Source organism: Oryx dammah, unplaced genomic scaffold (assembly GCF_014754425.2).
Source record: "Oryx dammah isolate SB20612 unplaced genomic scaffold, SCBI_Odam_1.1 HiC_scaffold_28, whole genome shotgun sequence".
Lineage (NCBI taxonomy): Eukaryota > Metazoa > Chordata > Mammalia > Artiodactyla > Bovidae > Oryx > Oryx dammah.
Genome location: NW_024070212.1, coordinates 46,781,320 through 46,797,628, shown reverse-complemented (window position 1 = coordinate 46,797,628; position 16,309 = coordinate 46,781,320). Strand labels below are relative to the sequence as shown.

At 44.5% G+C, this 16,309-nt stretch overlaps 1 protein-coding gene across 5 annotated transcripts in view; it reads left to right on the top strand.

Annotated features, from left to right (window-relative positions):
- The first annotated feature begins 270 nt into the window (after positions 1-270).
- Positions 271-16,309, top strand: part of LOC120856834 (TLC domain-containing protein 4-like) — a 69,936-nt gene continuing 53,897 nt past the window's right edge. Inside the window, exon 1 of one of the 5 annotated variants that reach the window (XM_040232257.1) lies at positions 271-749. The gene's annotated coding sequence lies outside the window, so the exon portion shown is untranslated. Of the gene's footprint in view, positions 936-1,004; positions 1,282-1,407; positions 1,742-16,309 lie in introns of those variants that run through there. The other 4 variants (XM_040232258.1, XM_040232255.1, XM_040232256.1 and 1 more) reach the window with 4 other exon arrangements.

Genomic DNA, 16,309 nt, shown 5'->3' with positions numbered 1-16,309 from the left:
GAGACACGTTGTAGTCAAAGGGCATTGGTGCCCGGGTATGTCCCAAGAGTCTTAGAGAGAAAAGGGGAAATGTGGGGGCCTGCAAGATCTTCCCTGTTTGACTACAGGGCAGGTTTCTATCTTTTCTACGGCAGTCTGCAGTCCATTTAGCAAGACACTTCAGAGGTGTCTATGAATTATCATCCCGATTATACAGATGAAGAAATTGAGCCTCAGTGAGGCTCTTTCTAAAAAAATGTATTTGTGATTTTTTTGGTGTGCAAATTATAACAACCAGAACGTATTTCTTTATTTTGTTTTATTCAAAACAATTCTATCGTGTTGATCCATGACACTTAGAAGTTTCTGAGGCCATATTTAGCAAATGAGAAGAGTTACTATTTATTTGCAAACTTCATGCCCTGGGCAACTTGGAAATCTCATCCAGCTCCCCTCAGAATTCCAAATCCTACTTCCCTGCCCTGACAGCAGAGGGACTCCGCACGGAGGTGGTGTTTTTCTTGGATTCCAGAGGAGGCGGCTTCCAAAGCACTGGCCTTTTCCACAAACGCCCCCTACCCAGTTTGGAACGCACCTGCAGCCCCAAACGGAAACGGCGAGGAACGCAACGTGGCAGGAAAATCAGGAATTGCCCTTTCACCTCCTTTCGGATCGTCAGACCATGCGCTTCATTCATGCAGAATCTGGACAAATAAAGCAGAACGTAAATTTATAATCTGAAAAGAATGTTGGTTACGTGGCGAGCCCAGGTACTGACCGCTGCGAGAACGGACTCAGACCGTAGCCCCACTGGCTAGTTCTGTTACTTGCTTTGGAAAGACGCGGAACCGAACACTGTTCCAAACGAGTTGTGCTCTTCCAGAATCCCATCGCAGCCCGCCTCTCATGCTCCCGTTTTTGAGCTCTTTCCGGGACCCAAGTTCCATCACCCAAAGGTCGGCCCCACCGCCCGCCTCGGGGCCCCGCCCACTTTGGCCGGGGGTCGGAGCCGCGGGGAGCCGTAGCCGTAGCCCGAGCGCCGCGGCCCCTTTAAGGAGACGCTCTGCGGTAACCCGAGCCCGCAGTCCGGGCGGCCGCGGCGGCAGCAGTAGCCTCCGCTGCTGTTCCAGCGGCCCGGAGCCCAAGGCTCCCCTGGCTCCCGCCGAGCATCTCGCGGGACGGCTCTTGCCGGCGCCAGTCCTCGGGCCGGGCCGGATGACCAGGCTCCTGTAACCACCCGCAGCCCTCCCCCGGCCCGGCTCACTGCCGCCCGCGCGCGAGTCGCCCTGGGACCCGGCACAGGTGACGCGGTTTGGAGAGGGTTCGGAAAGAGGGCGGGCTCGCTTTGCCCAGCGGCTCTCCGCGTCGCCGAGCGCAGCTCGCGGGAGGGGTTCCGCGGCTTCCCGCCCCCGGCCTACTGAGGCCGAGGGCTCAGGCGCCCGGAGGCTGGGTGGGAGTCCCCCGCGCGGGAGGCGGCCGGGGGTTCCAGGGAGGGCTCCAGCAGGTGTGTGCGACCGGCGCAGCAGCATCCCGGCGCGGCGGGCTCCCACGCCTCTCTGGGCACAGATGGTGTCCCCGGGCCCGCGGCCCCCGCGTCGCCCGGACGCCCTGCGTTCCAGTCGTGTTTCCCGGGCGGTGTGATTTGGGCTGCTTGGGGCTGCCTGGCGGTGCCTTGGGGTCTCAGCTCAAAGGGGCGGGTGTTTGGGCATCCATTGAAAGCTTTCTTGTTAGAGGCCAGTACACGATCAGGTGCATCAAGTAGGTAAGTCTCCCCGGTCTCTCACCTCCCCGCTACTAAATAAAACAAGCAGCTTTCATTTACCCTTGCAGTTCTCAAGTGGGTCCCATTTTTAGCCAGCGAGTGCTGAAGAGTCTAGTGGGAGAGGGACTGGGCTCAAAGTCAGGGAGAAATTGGTTTCTATTTCCAGCTCTACTATTATATCCCGGAGCAAGTTTATTAAACTAAGTGCCTCGGTTTACTCAGCCATGAAATGGGACCCGTAATGCTAGCATTTGTCTATGGCCCTTCTTGAAGGCACTTTAAGTTGTCTATGTTCATGAAAGGGTCGCTGTTGCTGGCCAGTGTTTTCTTAGTCTTACACATCTAAATGTGAATATGGTACACATTTTTATAAAATTATCCTTAAAGAGTGATCTTTGATAATGTTTAAATGAATCTGATTCCAATTTGGGGACAAGTTGGAAGAGTCTGTGAGGATGTTATGAGTCGGTGTGTGAAGTACGGAGAAAACGTCACTGTAAAAAAATCTTCACCCAGTCATAAATGGAGCTGAGAAAAATGGATCTTAGATTGTGTGTTTTAAGTGAGATACTGCTGTGTGAGCCCAGCAGGGTATAGTTTGGAATGCAGCCTCATCTTTATGTAGCCAGTTAAGATAATATATCACAGAATCCCAGTCCCTTTTTAACTGAGCTGGGTGAAGTAGAGAATTTTCTCCTTGTTTATCTGTCCTTAAATTGGTGAGACTATATTAGAAAAGCAGGCTCTTGCGATACTAGACAATTTGAAAGATTCCTTTGAGGAAGCATGGATTTTAGTTTATTTGCATCCTCCCTCCTGTGCTATTAGGTGATCCTGAGGTTAGTATATTTTGAGCGTGCTTTATTTCTCCTTACCCCTGCAACTCCTTTTTGCTACATTACCTCCCTCCAGAGTTTGAATCCTTATTTTGTGATCTTGCACGAGTTTCACCTAAAGGCAGATGCCGCAAACCAAGCTGCTCAGTCAGTAGTGATTTTTTACACTGTTTAACTTTCTGTTCTTGTTCCTTTCACCCTTAGCCTTCTTTATCTTGCTGGAAAGAAAAATGACTCTTTGCAACTCAAGCTGTATGCTTAGAGGTCCCTAGGAATGGCAGGGATCAAGGGGCTGAAACTTTATAGTAAATTCCTAAAAAGCAAGTCTTCCACGTAGACCCTAGAATGTGGATTCAAGAGTTTGGCCTGTCTTTGCCTTGATTTTCTAAAATCTCCATCCGAGAGAGATTCATTTGATGAGCAAGATAAACAGAGGCCTCAGGCAGGGAGCCATCAGAAATCTAATTCAGGACTAGATTGATTCAGAGCTTCTTCAGCTAGGAGTAGGGGAGGAAGAAGAAATGACTTGGGAGGGGCTGGAGGGCCCTCCCTCCCCAAAACCAGGTGACCAGAGAGATGGTAAGGGGGCTCTAGATTCCTGACTGAGAAATGGGAAAAGGGCCGGGTCACAGAGAGGGGGTTGTGGGGCAGCAAGGAGAATTCTGGAATGTGCCCTCGATGTGACTTACCCTTTCCCCCTTTCACTTTGCGAGTGTTTCTTGCCCTTCCAAGCCTAGCACAGCTGTCCTGCAGTTCTCAGACCTGTTCATTGCCTCCCTTGGTGCTCAAACTGACGTCCCACGTGTATAATCCTCCCTCAAAGCTGGCCTTCCATGTGGGAAAGGAAACCAAGCAGTTTGCTTCACAAGAAACCTTCAGACCTCAGTGTCTCTCCGTGCCCTTCTTCTCAAATGAATGTCCCGCATCCTACAGATGAGGGACTCATGTGGCTTTGTTATCTCTTGGAAGGCTAAAAAGTGGGATACCTCGTTTGATTGAGAAAAGTAAACTGGATGATCTACAGGAGAATTACAGAGAATGAAATTTTCTGTCCAGGAAGACAATGCGTGATTGTCTCTGTGAGAAGTGTGGGCACTTGGATAAGGGAGGCAGGACCAGGGTGGCATTGGACTGGACAGCTTGTGCCCTCGCCCTTGAGAGAGGGAAGGAGGCCCACGCTCCCACGGTCACCTGGTGATGCTTTCTCTCCTTCCATTTGCTTTGTGAGAGGAAGAAGATAGCAACATGGAGGTGGGTTAGCCATCTGTTCTCAAGGATGGGAGACAGACTTTAATTCAACAGGAGGGGTGAGCTGTAGTCACCTGGGACTGGTATCAGGAGCTGTATGTATTACACCAGGGAACATATTACATCAGGAAAGTCAGGCTACTTTTGTAAGAAAATCTAAGGTTATTTCAAGAGTGACTTTGGTGATTTTTTTTTCCTCATTGGAGATGAAAGGTAGCATACAAAGAAATGGAGTCCTGCTGCTCTGGGTTTGTTATTCATAGTGAAACAGTTGGAGATACTGCTAGCAGATCCCAGACCTGAAAAGAGGGCCTAGAATACCAAAGGTGTGTGTGAACACTGGTCTGATCAAGGAGAAGGCAGTTCCTGGCTACATGAGAAGGAGTTTGTGAGTCACTGTAGAAGGCCAAGGTTTGTGCAAACAGCCGATGAAGAAGACAGCTGGCAGTCTCTTCAGAGCTTGTGGCCAGCATGGAGAAAGCAGTCGCAGCGGGCCCAGCAGCAAGGGGGGTGGGGTCTGACTAGATGGACAAAGGCTTGTTTCAGGCATTTTTGGATTACAACACAGTACGAGATGAGCAGTACAATTTTCACATTGACTTAGGACATGAGTAAGTATATGTGTATGTGAAACAGGTTTCATGAAACAATAGGTACCCTTACTGAGTATTGCTTCTATTTTCGTTTCTATTTCTACTCTATTTCTGTGTCTATTCTGTGTTCTGAAAAACTCATCAACTATTAATGGATCACAGTCCACTATTTGGAAACCATTTGTCTAATGGATGGAGGAACAGGACTTCCCAGGTGCCACTAGTGGTAAAGAATCTGCCTGCCAGTGCAGGAGATGCAAGAGACACGGGTTTGATCCTTGGGCCGGGAAGACCCCATGGAGTAGGAAATGGCAACCCTCTCCTGTATTCTTGCCTGGAAAATTCCATGGAGTCTGTCAGGCACAACTGAGCAACTGAGCACACGTTTCTGTTTCTATTCTGTGTTCTGAAAAACTCATTAACTATTAATGGATCACAGTCCACTATTTGGAAACCATTTGTCTAACAGATGGAAAAGCAGGTTGCAGTGGAGCGGGCAGGGCATTGGGCTTGGAGATACCGGAGGAGGTAGGGATGTATAGATGTGGTTGGGAGATCTCTGGACCAGGAGGATACAAAGGGAATATGGGAGCTCATCTCTATCTGATAGACACCAGACTCATGTTAATGGAGGGCAGCTGGATGGGAAGGTGCAAAAGTAGAACTTGATACCAGTTCTGTCTGCCTCAAAGCAAAATAACTGGTTTTAAGGGAAAAGGAAGTGTGGAAGGAGTAAACTTGGATTTGAAAGCAGTGTCTTTAGATCAGTGTTTCTCTCCTTAGGTTAAATAAGAAGGCAAATGGACTCAGAACAAGTTGGCTGATGGACTAGGTCACTTTCATCAGCTGGATAGGGAGCAAAGGGCCTCCCAGTGTGTAGTGGGTGGGTGGTTAGGCGGCTTTGGGAAGTTCTTACAGAAGCAGTGGATAGATGTGTTGTTTCAAAACCCCATTTGCTGATCAAACTCCTTGGGAAGTGGCTGCTTGCCTCACAGCGAGTTGGGGAAGTATTCTCATTGCATTTTATAAAAGGGTTAGCTTATAAGACTTCCTTTGACATCTATTTCAAGATCTACAATCAAACTGGGATCATCTTCACAGTCTTTCGGATTGCCAAAAAAGCTTTTGGAGAAATAGGTGAGCCAGCACCTTGGAGCTATTTCCACTAGCTGTGCCCTGGTGTTTAATCAAGGGCAGACGTGATCTGCATGCCTTTGATTTCCTTTTTATAATAATTAACATCTGACTCTAGCACCTAGCACCCTCACCCGTGGACAAATACAAAGCCATCTGACCTAGTTGGATCCTTCCTTTGACCCGTCTCTGCCTTGTCTGATTTTTTTACCTTGTTGTTTAGTTGCTAAGTCATGTTTGATTTTTTTGCGACCCCATAGACTGTAGCCCACCAGGCTCCTCTGTCTGTGGGATTTCCCAGGCAAGAATACTGGTGTAGAGTGGGTTGCTGTTTCCTTGTCCAGGAGATTCTTCCTGACCCAAGGATCAAACCCATTGATCTCCTGCATTGGCCAGCGGATTCTCTACCACTGAGCCACCAGGGAAGACCCTTTCCTCCCTTAGTTGATGTTTTCAGTGTCTGACTTCAGCTCTCCTCAGCTTCCTGCTATCTGTCTAATGCTTTCAACCTTGGTTTCTCTGACATCATCTGTGAGGTCCAGACGTATAGTCTCCACCTGACTGTTCCCATGGAGTCCAGGCTTGGAGTTCACATTGGATCCAGAGGCTATGTTAGTGTTCACTGTGTCCTGCCATGGCCACTTTAGAAGTAACTGGTACGTCAGTAGATTTATACTTACTTGGCTTTGATTTAACTTTAAAATTTGGGGGACATAGAGAAACTATCTTCGTCAAGTTAATTTATTTAGCTTTCCCCAAATAGGCTTTAAAAAACCTTTAAAAAGTACAGTTTGAAGGTATAGAAAACTCTTGTTTGGTAGGTATTTATTTAGTGGAAGAGGAGGAAGAAGGAATTTTCATTTCATAAAAAATTTAGAACAAATTAAAAACCCCTCTTTACAAAGTGTTTCATTTTTAGGGACATATTTCCCCATACTCATGTTACTCAGTTAACATGTTTTTCCCTAATACATGTGAAAATATTGAACCAATTATGAATTTAAATGCTCTATAATTTGTTACATGCTATTTTGTTGTTGTTGTTTAGTGGCCAAGTCATGTCTGACTCTTTTTCAACCCCGTGGACGGTAGCCCACCAGGTTCCTTGGTCCATGGGATTTCCCAGGGAAGAATACTGGAGTGGATTGCCACTTCCTTCTCTAGGGGATCTTCCCGACACAGGGATTGAACCCACTGTCTCCTGCATTGGCAGGGGGATTCTTTACCACTGAGCTCCCAGGGAAGCCCACATGCTGTTTAAAGGACTTATAAATTCTACAGCTATGTTCTGATGGAGAAAGATTCCTTGCCTTTTTGTATTTGACCATCTGTATGGGTGTTACTGAACAGATTAATTTCTTATATACTTTGTGCAGAAATCCAGGGCAAGATAAAGTCTACAGGGAGGAAGGCCCCGTTGCAGGAAGGTGAGGCCTGGCTGCTTGCAGCAAAGGGAGCGTTTTGGGAGTATCCCAGTTTAGTATCTCCCAACAAACCTTAAGATGTTAGGCATTTTGAGAATTTGAGAGTGCATTGTAGCCTCAAGTCTCTAAATGTTTTCTTCAGTGCTTTTAATTTTTAAATCACAAGAGTGATACTTGCACATTATAAAAAAATTACAATCAGTGTTCCAGAGAGTGAAAGTTCATTTCTTCCCCCCCCACCCCCCAGCTCCTACCCCACCTCCCTTTCACCGCCAGCCTCAACCAGTTATCAGTTTGCAGGGTGTAGCTCTTCAGGCCTTCTTTCTGTACAAATACCAGAATGTGCCCAGCTATGTATTTATGAAAATGTATCATTTCGTAGCAGCTTACCATTCTTTTACACTTTGTAGTATGTGACAGACATTCTTCTTTATCCTCCTGGTCATTTCAGTGTCTGTATAACTTGGGATTGTGTGTCTGTGCGTATGTATTTAACCATGTCCCTATCATTGGACCTTGAGGTTACTTCTGATAACTAATGCTAAAGTAAACTCTCATATGTGCATCCCTTCACACTCATGTGAATTTGTTCTGAGGATAAAAGATAAAATCATAAGTATACTGCTTGTTTCATAATTCAGGTAACATAATGCTATCAAAGTGTACATATTCTGCCATTTAATTCCGCAAATATTTATTTAACAGTAAAAGCACAACACTAGACACTATAGGGTTTTTAAAGTGGGGCAATGCACAGCACTTGCTTATAAGAGCTCGCTCTCTAGAGTGGGGGGATTAGGCATACACACTGATTATTATGTCTTTAATTATATCCCACCCTGTTCCAAAAATGATTAGGGAAGGCTTACAAAGATGCACACAATATGACAAGATAAAGTAAACTTAGGATAAGTAAGAAAAATAAGTGGAAGGAAAATAAGATGGAGGTATGAGTGAGGCTGGCAAGTGTACTTTGAAGTGCTGTTCTATTCTTCCTGAAAGTTCTGGCCATCAGATTTCCAGCAACCAAAGAGAAGAGGCCAACAATCCAGAATAAGCTCGAAGGTGTCCAGAAGAGAAACCAGATTGGAGAAGCCCATCTATTCCTGCTTTGAGGAGGTGAAAGAAATCTCTCCTTTGGATTTGCATTAAGAAAATGCTGCATTTGCAGTGGCCAGCCTGCTCAACCGCATTCCTGGTATCTTACAATAAAACCTAGTGACCTTGCTTTATGTATTTCATATCATGTTCCTCAGTTCTGGCCAGGGGTGTTATGCCTTGGCACTGCCAGTGAAAGGTCATTAGGGTGAGGTATAAGTTCATGGGTTTAATCCAGAAATAGCTTTAAGAGGATACAATGTCCAATGAAAACAGCCATCTGATATTGTTCTTGGACAGTTTTTTTTTGTTTTTTGTTTTTTTGCAAAGTAGTAGAGGATCTATAATCTTAGTGGAATTTCTAAATTTAGTGGAATTTTAGTAGAACTCATTTACCCAAGAATACTACGCTTGCAAGTTACAAAGCAAGAAGTGAGATGTTTTTGATGACATGAATGTATTTGAACCATAACAAAGATTGAAGAAAAAGTTTTTCTTTAAAACGAAAAAGAGCAAAACTCTGCACTTGGTCCATGCAGGAAGGATGATAATGTGCTCACTGATCAGCTCCACAAATTAGAAAGGTCAGGGCCTCAGTTCCAAGAAGCCTTGAGAGCATCACCAAGCTTAACATTGTTAATAGATTGTAGAACGAGTGTTTCTGGCAGTAGAGAACTACAAGCTGGGCTAGCTTGATCCTGTTTTGTAAAGCTGGGGAAAGTTCAACTTTCCTGAACCACCTGGATCTGAGCTTCCATAACCTCGTTCACTTAAGCCTGGTCTCATGAACATTGACCCAGAACAGTTCTTTGTTACCAAGTCTATGGGCCAAGCTTAGGTATTTTATAGGACTTAACTCTGTATTTAAACATGAACTTTGTAATAAATGTTAAACTTGAATTCACCTGAAGCCACATCAGATTTGTTTTGCGCGTCGTCAACTCTCTGATCTGTGAAATGGTTCAAAGAAACACGTCAATGCATTTAGATTTTTTGACTACCTGAAAGTGTCAGATCAGATATTGAGTCAGCTAAGTACCATGTTTATTGAAAGAAAGTGCAGTTGGAAGCAATTTGAGTGTTATGGAAGGAGGTAAGAAGAGAAATCACTCTCAAAGCACCTTGGGTAGGGATTTAAGTGGCTCTTAGGTAACAGGACAAAGGTCCACTTAGAGAATTTAGCAGTTTCTTGGCTATCTTCTCACTGAAGCCACCAAATTCCCTAATCAGGTCATACTGCTGCTGCTGCTGCTGCTAAGTCTCTTCAGTCATGTCTGACTCTGCGACCTCATAGACGGCAGCCCACCAGCTCACCCATCCCTGGGATTCTCCAGGCAACAGTACTGGTTAAGGGAAGGGGGAAATGATCACATTGCTTAAGATACAGAATATCCTATCCCTGTGTGACTTGGTGCCATCAGATGTAATAATTTCCAGTTAGGAAAGAGTGGTAGTAAAAATGATATACTTTATTGAGTGGTGTTTTGATCTATTGCTAAATAGAATATCCTATCCCTGTGTGACTTGGGGCCATCAGATGTATCAATTTCCAGTTAGGAAAGAGTGGTAGTAATAAATGATATACTTTATTGAGTGGTATTTTGATCTATTGCTTAATAGCAAGCCACTCCCAAACCTAAGACAGTTTCTTTCTTCTGATTCTGGCTGGTGGTTGAGCAGTTACTCTGTTGGTTATAGGCTCATTACTGTGTCTGCATTCAGCTGGAGGGTCAGTTGGGCTGGAAGGCCCAGGGTGGACCTACCAGCATGGCTGGTAGTTGGTATTGCATGTTGGCTGTCAGCTGGGCAGCCTCAGTTCTCCATGTGGCCTCTAATCTTTCAATAGGCCAGACAGGTTTCTTTACACGGCATTCTCTGGGCAACTCTCCAAGACAGTGAGAGGCAGATGCTACAAGGTCTTTGGAGGCCTCCCTAGACTCTGGAACCCTCTCCTCTACTGTATCTGTCATCAGGTGACAAGGCCAACCCACATTCACAGGGGACAGAGACAAGGATGATATACCTGTGAATGGTAGGATGGTAATGCCACATTACAAAGGAATTTATGGTCATTAAATGACTTGCTGCAAGTGGCGGCATGTTCCAAACACTGTGCTAGGTGTGTTTAACTCATTTCATTTACCCCACATAACTGTCTTACACCTTTGGCACTCTTATCTCCATTTTATAGATCCTGCAGGTCATAGTCTTCTTGCCCAAGACCACTTGATGAATACCAGGACTAGGATTTGATTCTAGCTCTCTTTCTCTCAGTTCAGTTCAGTCACTCAGTCGTGTCTGACTCTTTGCGACCCCATGGACTGCAGCATGCCAGGCTTCCCTGTCCATCACCAACTCCAGGAGCTTGCCCAAACTCATGTCCATCGAGTTGGTTATGCCATCCAACCATCTCATCCTCTGTCATCCCCTTCTCTTCCTGCCTTCAATCTTTCCCAGCATCCGGGTCCTTTCAAATGAGTCAGCTCTTTGTATCAAGTGGCCAACATATTGCAGTTTCAGCTTCAGCATCAGTTCTTTCAATGAATATTCAGGACTGATTTCCTTTAGGATTGACTGGTTGGATCTCCTTGCTGTCCAGGGGACTCTCAAGAGTCTTCTCCAACACCACAGTTCAAAAGCATCAATTCTTTGGCACTCAGCCTTCGTTATGGTCCAAACCTCACATCCATACACAACTACTGGAAAAACCATAGCTTTGACTATATGGACCTTTGTTGGCAAAGTAATGTCTTTGCTTTTTAATATGCTGTCTAGGTTGGTCATAGCTTATCTTCCAAGGAGCAAGTGTCTTTAAATTTCGTGGCTTCAGTCATCATCTGCAGTGATTTTGGAGCCTCCCAAAATAAAGTCTGACACTGTTTCCACTGTTTCCCAATCTATTTGCCATGAAGTGATGGGAACAGATGCCATGATCTTAGTTTTCTGAATGTTGAGCTTTAAGCCAACTTTTTCACTCCCCTCTTTCACTTTCATCAAGAGGCTCTTCAGTTCCTCTTCACTGTCTGCCAGAAGGGTGGCGTCATCTGCATATTTGAGGTTATTGATATTTCTCCCGGCAATCTTGATTCCAGTTTGTACTTCATCCAACCCAGCATTGTGCATGATGTACTCTGCACAGAAGTTAAATAAGCAGGGTGACAATATTCAGCCTTTATGTACTCCTTTCACAATTTGGAGCCAGTCTGTTGTTGCATGTCCAGTTCTAACTGTTGTTTCTTAACCTGTATACAGATTTCTTAGGAGGCAGATGGGGTGATCTGGTATTCCCATCTCTTTAATTTGGCTTAAGACCTCAACAGGTGGGAGAAATTGGCCCAATTTGCCCAATTATTTGAGGTTCTTCAACACCTCAAATCCATTTAATACAATCTCCTTTTTTGCTCTGGAGAGCAGGCAAGAGAGAAATAGAAGACAAACAGGCAGGCAGGCAAAGCCCTGCCACAGTCCCTTTCTTGCATCCTGAGCCCTTCCTTGGGGGTAATCAGGTGGACAATTGGGAGGAGAAGGCCCTCCCTGTCTCCTTAGATTCTGAAGTTCTAGGTTGCTTGGCAGGTGTCCTAGTGATTTCTTTTCTTTCTTTCTTTCTTTTTTTTTTTAAAGAACAAAACACAGTTGGAAAACTTGCTTTGTCCAGCTTTTCCTGGATTTCCTAGTGTTGGCATGAAGTCAGTAGTTGTCCCAAGCCAAGAGGCTCCTGCTGTGATCCCTCCAGGAAAGGAAGAGTGGAAATCTGAAAATGAGCACATCAGAAGCTGGGAGAGATGGGATGCAGAACCGCCTCCTCTCCCAGAGTCCCCCAGCTTATGTGGTCCCACCTGGTCCCAGCGTCAGCTACAGAGCCTCTCATTCACACAGACCCCTTCTAAGGCTCGGGGAGTGCATTGTGTTTGAAATGTTGAGTTCCTTAAAGATGGGTCCTCAAATTCCAACCCCTTACTTTTTGCTTGTGTCAGATACTATATTAGTGTGATCTTCTAATTGTTTCTGTCTTCTGGCTTAAGGCATTCTGGTTTATCCATAATCTAGTGGCTGTGGTTAGAACTTATAAGTTTAAAAGGCAGACTTCTTTATGAAAGTTTTTGAGTGGAGTAAGATGCTAGGAAGCAACATTTATCAAATAATTGTGCCATCTATGCTCAGCCTTAAGACCCTGGAAAATAAACTCTTGAACTGCCCAAAGAAAGTATTCTTCAGTGGGTTGGGAGCTGTAAAAGAAGACCTTTTTTGTATTACAGCCTCACTTCTTGTTAGGCATTATAAAAACAAATCCCAAGCCAGGAGTCAATGTAAAATGAAATAAAAATGTTTAAATAAGAACAACAGAAAAGTTGCCATGACATAGATTACCCTGAATGTTTTGCCTGGGAGTGGGTGACTCTTATAGCCAGTTTTGGGGAACAATTTAGCCTTCTTCTGGCCCTAACACTCTGTGATTGTAATTATTACATAGAATCTTGGCAGTAATAAAGGTCAGTTAGATATGTATGGATACTTACCCTTACATATTTCATTCTTTGTTTTCATTAAACAATCTATATTCAAAAAACAAACAAACAAAAAAAAACACAAAAACCTGTTTCAGGGGATTAACCATAGCCAAGCTCTGTAACAGCAGAATAAAACAGTTTCTCTTTAACTTGAATTCTATTATATGTTCTAGGAGGAGAAAGGGTTGAAAGTATAGGAAAAATGTAAGTTCAGTTCAGTTCAGTCACTCAGTCGTGTCCAACTCTTTGCGACCCCATGAATCGCAGCATGCTGGGCCTCCCTGTCCATCACCAACTCCCGGAGTTCACTTAGACTCGTGTCCATTGAGTCAGTGATGCCATCCAGCCATCTCATCCTCGGTTGTCCCCTTCTTCTCCTGCCCCCAATCCCACCCAGCATCAAAGTCTTTTCCAATGAGTCAACTCTTCACATGAGGTGGCCAAAGTACTGGAGTTTCAGTACTTTGAAACTTTAGCATCATTCCTTCCAAAGAAATCCCAGGGTTGATCTCCTTCAGAATGGACTGGTTGGATTTCCTTGCAGTCCAAGGGACTCTCAAGAGTCTTCTCCAACACCACAGTTCAAAAGCATCAATTCTTCGGCGCTCAGCCTTCTTCAGAGTCCAACTCTCACATCCATACATGACCACAGGAAAAATCATAGCCTTGACTAGACAGACCTTAGTCAGCAAAGTAATGTCTCTGCTGGGGATACCCTTATTCAAAGTTTAGGGTCTTAACTGATAGGGAAGAACTATGGAGCAATCTTTTCCATAGTAATGAGCAATTCCTTCTTAAATCTTAAGTAACTTCATATCCTCAAGAAAAGGAGTGTAACTTATAGGGTTCTTTAGCCTTTTCTGGGTTAGTCTTCATTTCTTTTCACTTGCTTCAGTTTAAAAAGTGGTACCATGATTATTGGAGGATTTATAGAAATTAGGTTGACATTTATGCAGCTGGGGTTTTAGACTTTTCCAGTGCTAATGGTTCTTAAACTTGATGCCTAGAAGAAAAAAAAAAAAGAGGTGGATTCTCCTAGCTTTTAAAAATATAGCTCTTAATGAAGAATTAACAATAATAACAAAACAATAACAAAAGCAGTGACTGCAGTTAGCCAAAAACTATGTACACATTTGATGCTCAAAGTTTTACATGAATGAAAAGTCAAAAGTGGGTAGTAATTTATTCTTTACCAAGTGGTTTTAATGTTTCTGGTTAATTATTGACATTTCGTGAGCACTGAGAAGGATGATTTCAATGTTCCAGCCATATGAAAATGCAAATCAAACCAGAATGGGTGGGGAGCAGGTGTTTTTGGGGTAGGATTTTTATTTGTTTGGTCTGGTGAATATCTCATCTTTTATAGTCATGTGTTCATTTACAAATGGCTTACAGTTTGTTAATAGAGACTTTTAAAACACTGTTATATGTTAGGGCTACTGGTAGATAAATTGATAAATAAGTACTTCTGTAATTGGAAAGAATATGAAAACACAGTGCAGATTACAGTTAAATATACTCTTGAAAACTTGAGAAAACATGTCACACCTTGGTTGGAATAGACACCAAATATCATACTGTTGCGGTCTGACTGTTTGTGTTTCCCCCACCCATTTCTTGTGTTGAAATCCTAACCATCAAAGTGGTGGTAATAGTAGGTGGAGTCTTTGGGGGTAATTAGGTCATGAGCGTTGATCCCTCATGAATGGGATTAGTGCTCTTGTAGAAGAGATACCACAGAGCTTCCTCGCCCCTTCCATCACGTGAACTCTGTGACCTAGAAGAGGGCCCTCCTCCAATCATGCTGGTACCCTGATACCACACTCATCGCCCCCAGAACTGTGGGCAATAAACATATGGTATTTTAAAGTCTCTCAGTCTGTAGTGTTTTGTGATAGCAGCACAAATAGACTAAGGCACATGCTCAATATTAGTTTGTTTTATAGCATTGGTACTCTTATTTTGGATGTTTGGAGGTGAGGATCCTTTTGCAGTCAGTATGTGTTCATGCTGTAACACTAAGGTTGTCAGTTTAGAAAATTCTTACTTCCAGTGTTCTGATTGTACTGGCGAAATGAGGGATCTCGAACTTTGCATTTTATAATGCAAAGTACATGTAAGAATGAATGTCTGTTGTCATCATTATTATATTTCATAGACATTTGTTGAGTGCATCCTGTGTGGCAAGGCACTGTGTTAGATAAGAGGACACTATGGTGGGGAGAAAATGGTCATGTCTCCCACCCTCATGAGGCTCATATTCCACTGGGAGAGTGTGCATTTAAATTGCATCTGTAAAAGAGAGGGAGGTGATGCCATGCAAGCAGACGAGGGGCGATTGCTCCAGCGAGGCTTCCCTGAGGAAGTGAGGATTGACCTGAGCATTACTGTGGCAGTGGAGGGGCAGGGTGGGAGTGGGGAGATAGGTAATTCAGAGGCCTTGAGGATGGAGGGAATGTGGCAGCTTTAAGGGACAGAAAGAAGGCCACGTCGGCTGAGGAGGGAAGCAAGTGCAGGTAAGTGCCTCTTGAAGCTGGGGAGAGCAGAGCCCTCATCAGAGGACTGGGCACCCAGTGAATGTTTTAGGTTGGGGGTAGGTGAGGAAGTGATATGAGCAGAGACAGCTTTTAAAACCAATTCCCCTGGGGTCCTCCAATCTGTCCTCCACCCTAAGGAGACCAATTTGGAGACAGTCCAGAAAAGTGGTGATAGCAGGTTGAGAAAAATGGGTGTTTCTGAAAGTTATTTAGGAAGGGAAAGGATATGGTGGCTTAGTAGGATGGTGTGGAAAGCAAGTTATCATGGATGATTCCTAGGTTTCTGGCTGTCAAATGGGAATGTATGTTGGTACCATTCACAGAAGAAATGAAGAACATAGAGGAGGAGCAAGTTTGGAGATCAGGCCCTGAGCGGGGTTTGAAATGCTCTGTGGTGCTAACAGCCAAGCAGTCGGTTATACATGTCAGGAGTTCAGAGGGCGACCTAGGGTGGAGTTTAAACTTGAGATTTTTCTGCATATGGTAACCAAAGCCGCAGGTATAGGTGAAATCAAGTAGAAGAGAGGCGGGGACTGAAACTTAGGGGATTCTATTACTTAGTTTCTGGGCAGAAGAAGTGTGATGTCGTAAAAACATAGGGGAGAAAAAAGTGTTTCAAGGAGAAGGTGGTCCATAGTGTCTAATGTTGCAGAGATGTCAGGGGGCACAAAGGCCACACGTAGACGTCGTCGTTACTGATGTTAGCAAGAACTATTTCAGGGGAGTAACGAGGGTGGGAACAAGAACGAAGAGTAAGAGAGTTGAGAAATGATGATGATATTTACAGACCTTTCTAGAACTTTGTCCTTAAGGAAGAGGGAAGGAGAAAGGTTAAGAGATTACACTGGAAAAGAGGAGAATGAAGAAGAGGTGGGAGTTTATTGAATTTTGTTTTTTTCTGGGAACTTGAGCCTGTTGAAAAAACAATAGTGGGGGCTTTCTTCCCTGGGGGTCTAGGTGTTAAGCCTCTGCCTGCCAATGCAGGGGAAACGAGTTCAATCCCTGGTCCAGGAAGATCCCACATGCTGTGGAGCAGCTAAACCCATGTGCTGCAACAATTGAACCCCATGCATCTAGACCCTATGTTCTACAACAAGAAGCCACTGCAATGAGAAGCCCACCACAGCTAGAGAGTAGTCCCTGCTCACCACAACCAGAGAAAGCTGCTAGGCAGCAATGAAGACCCAGTG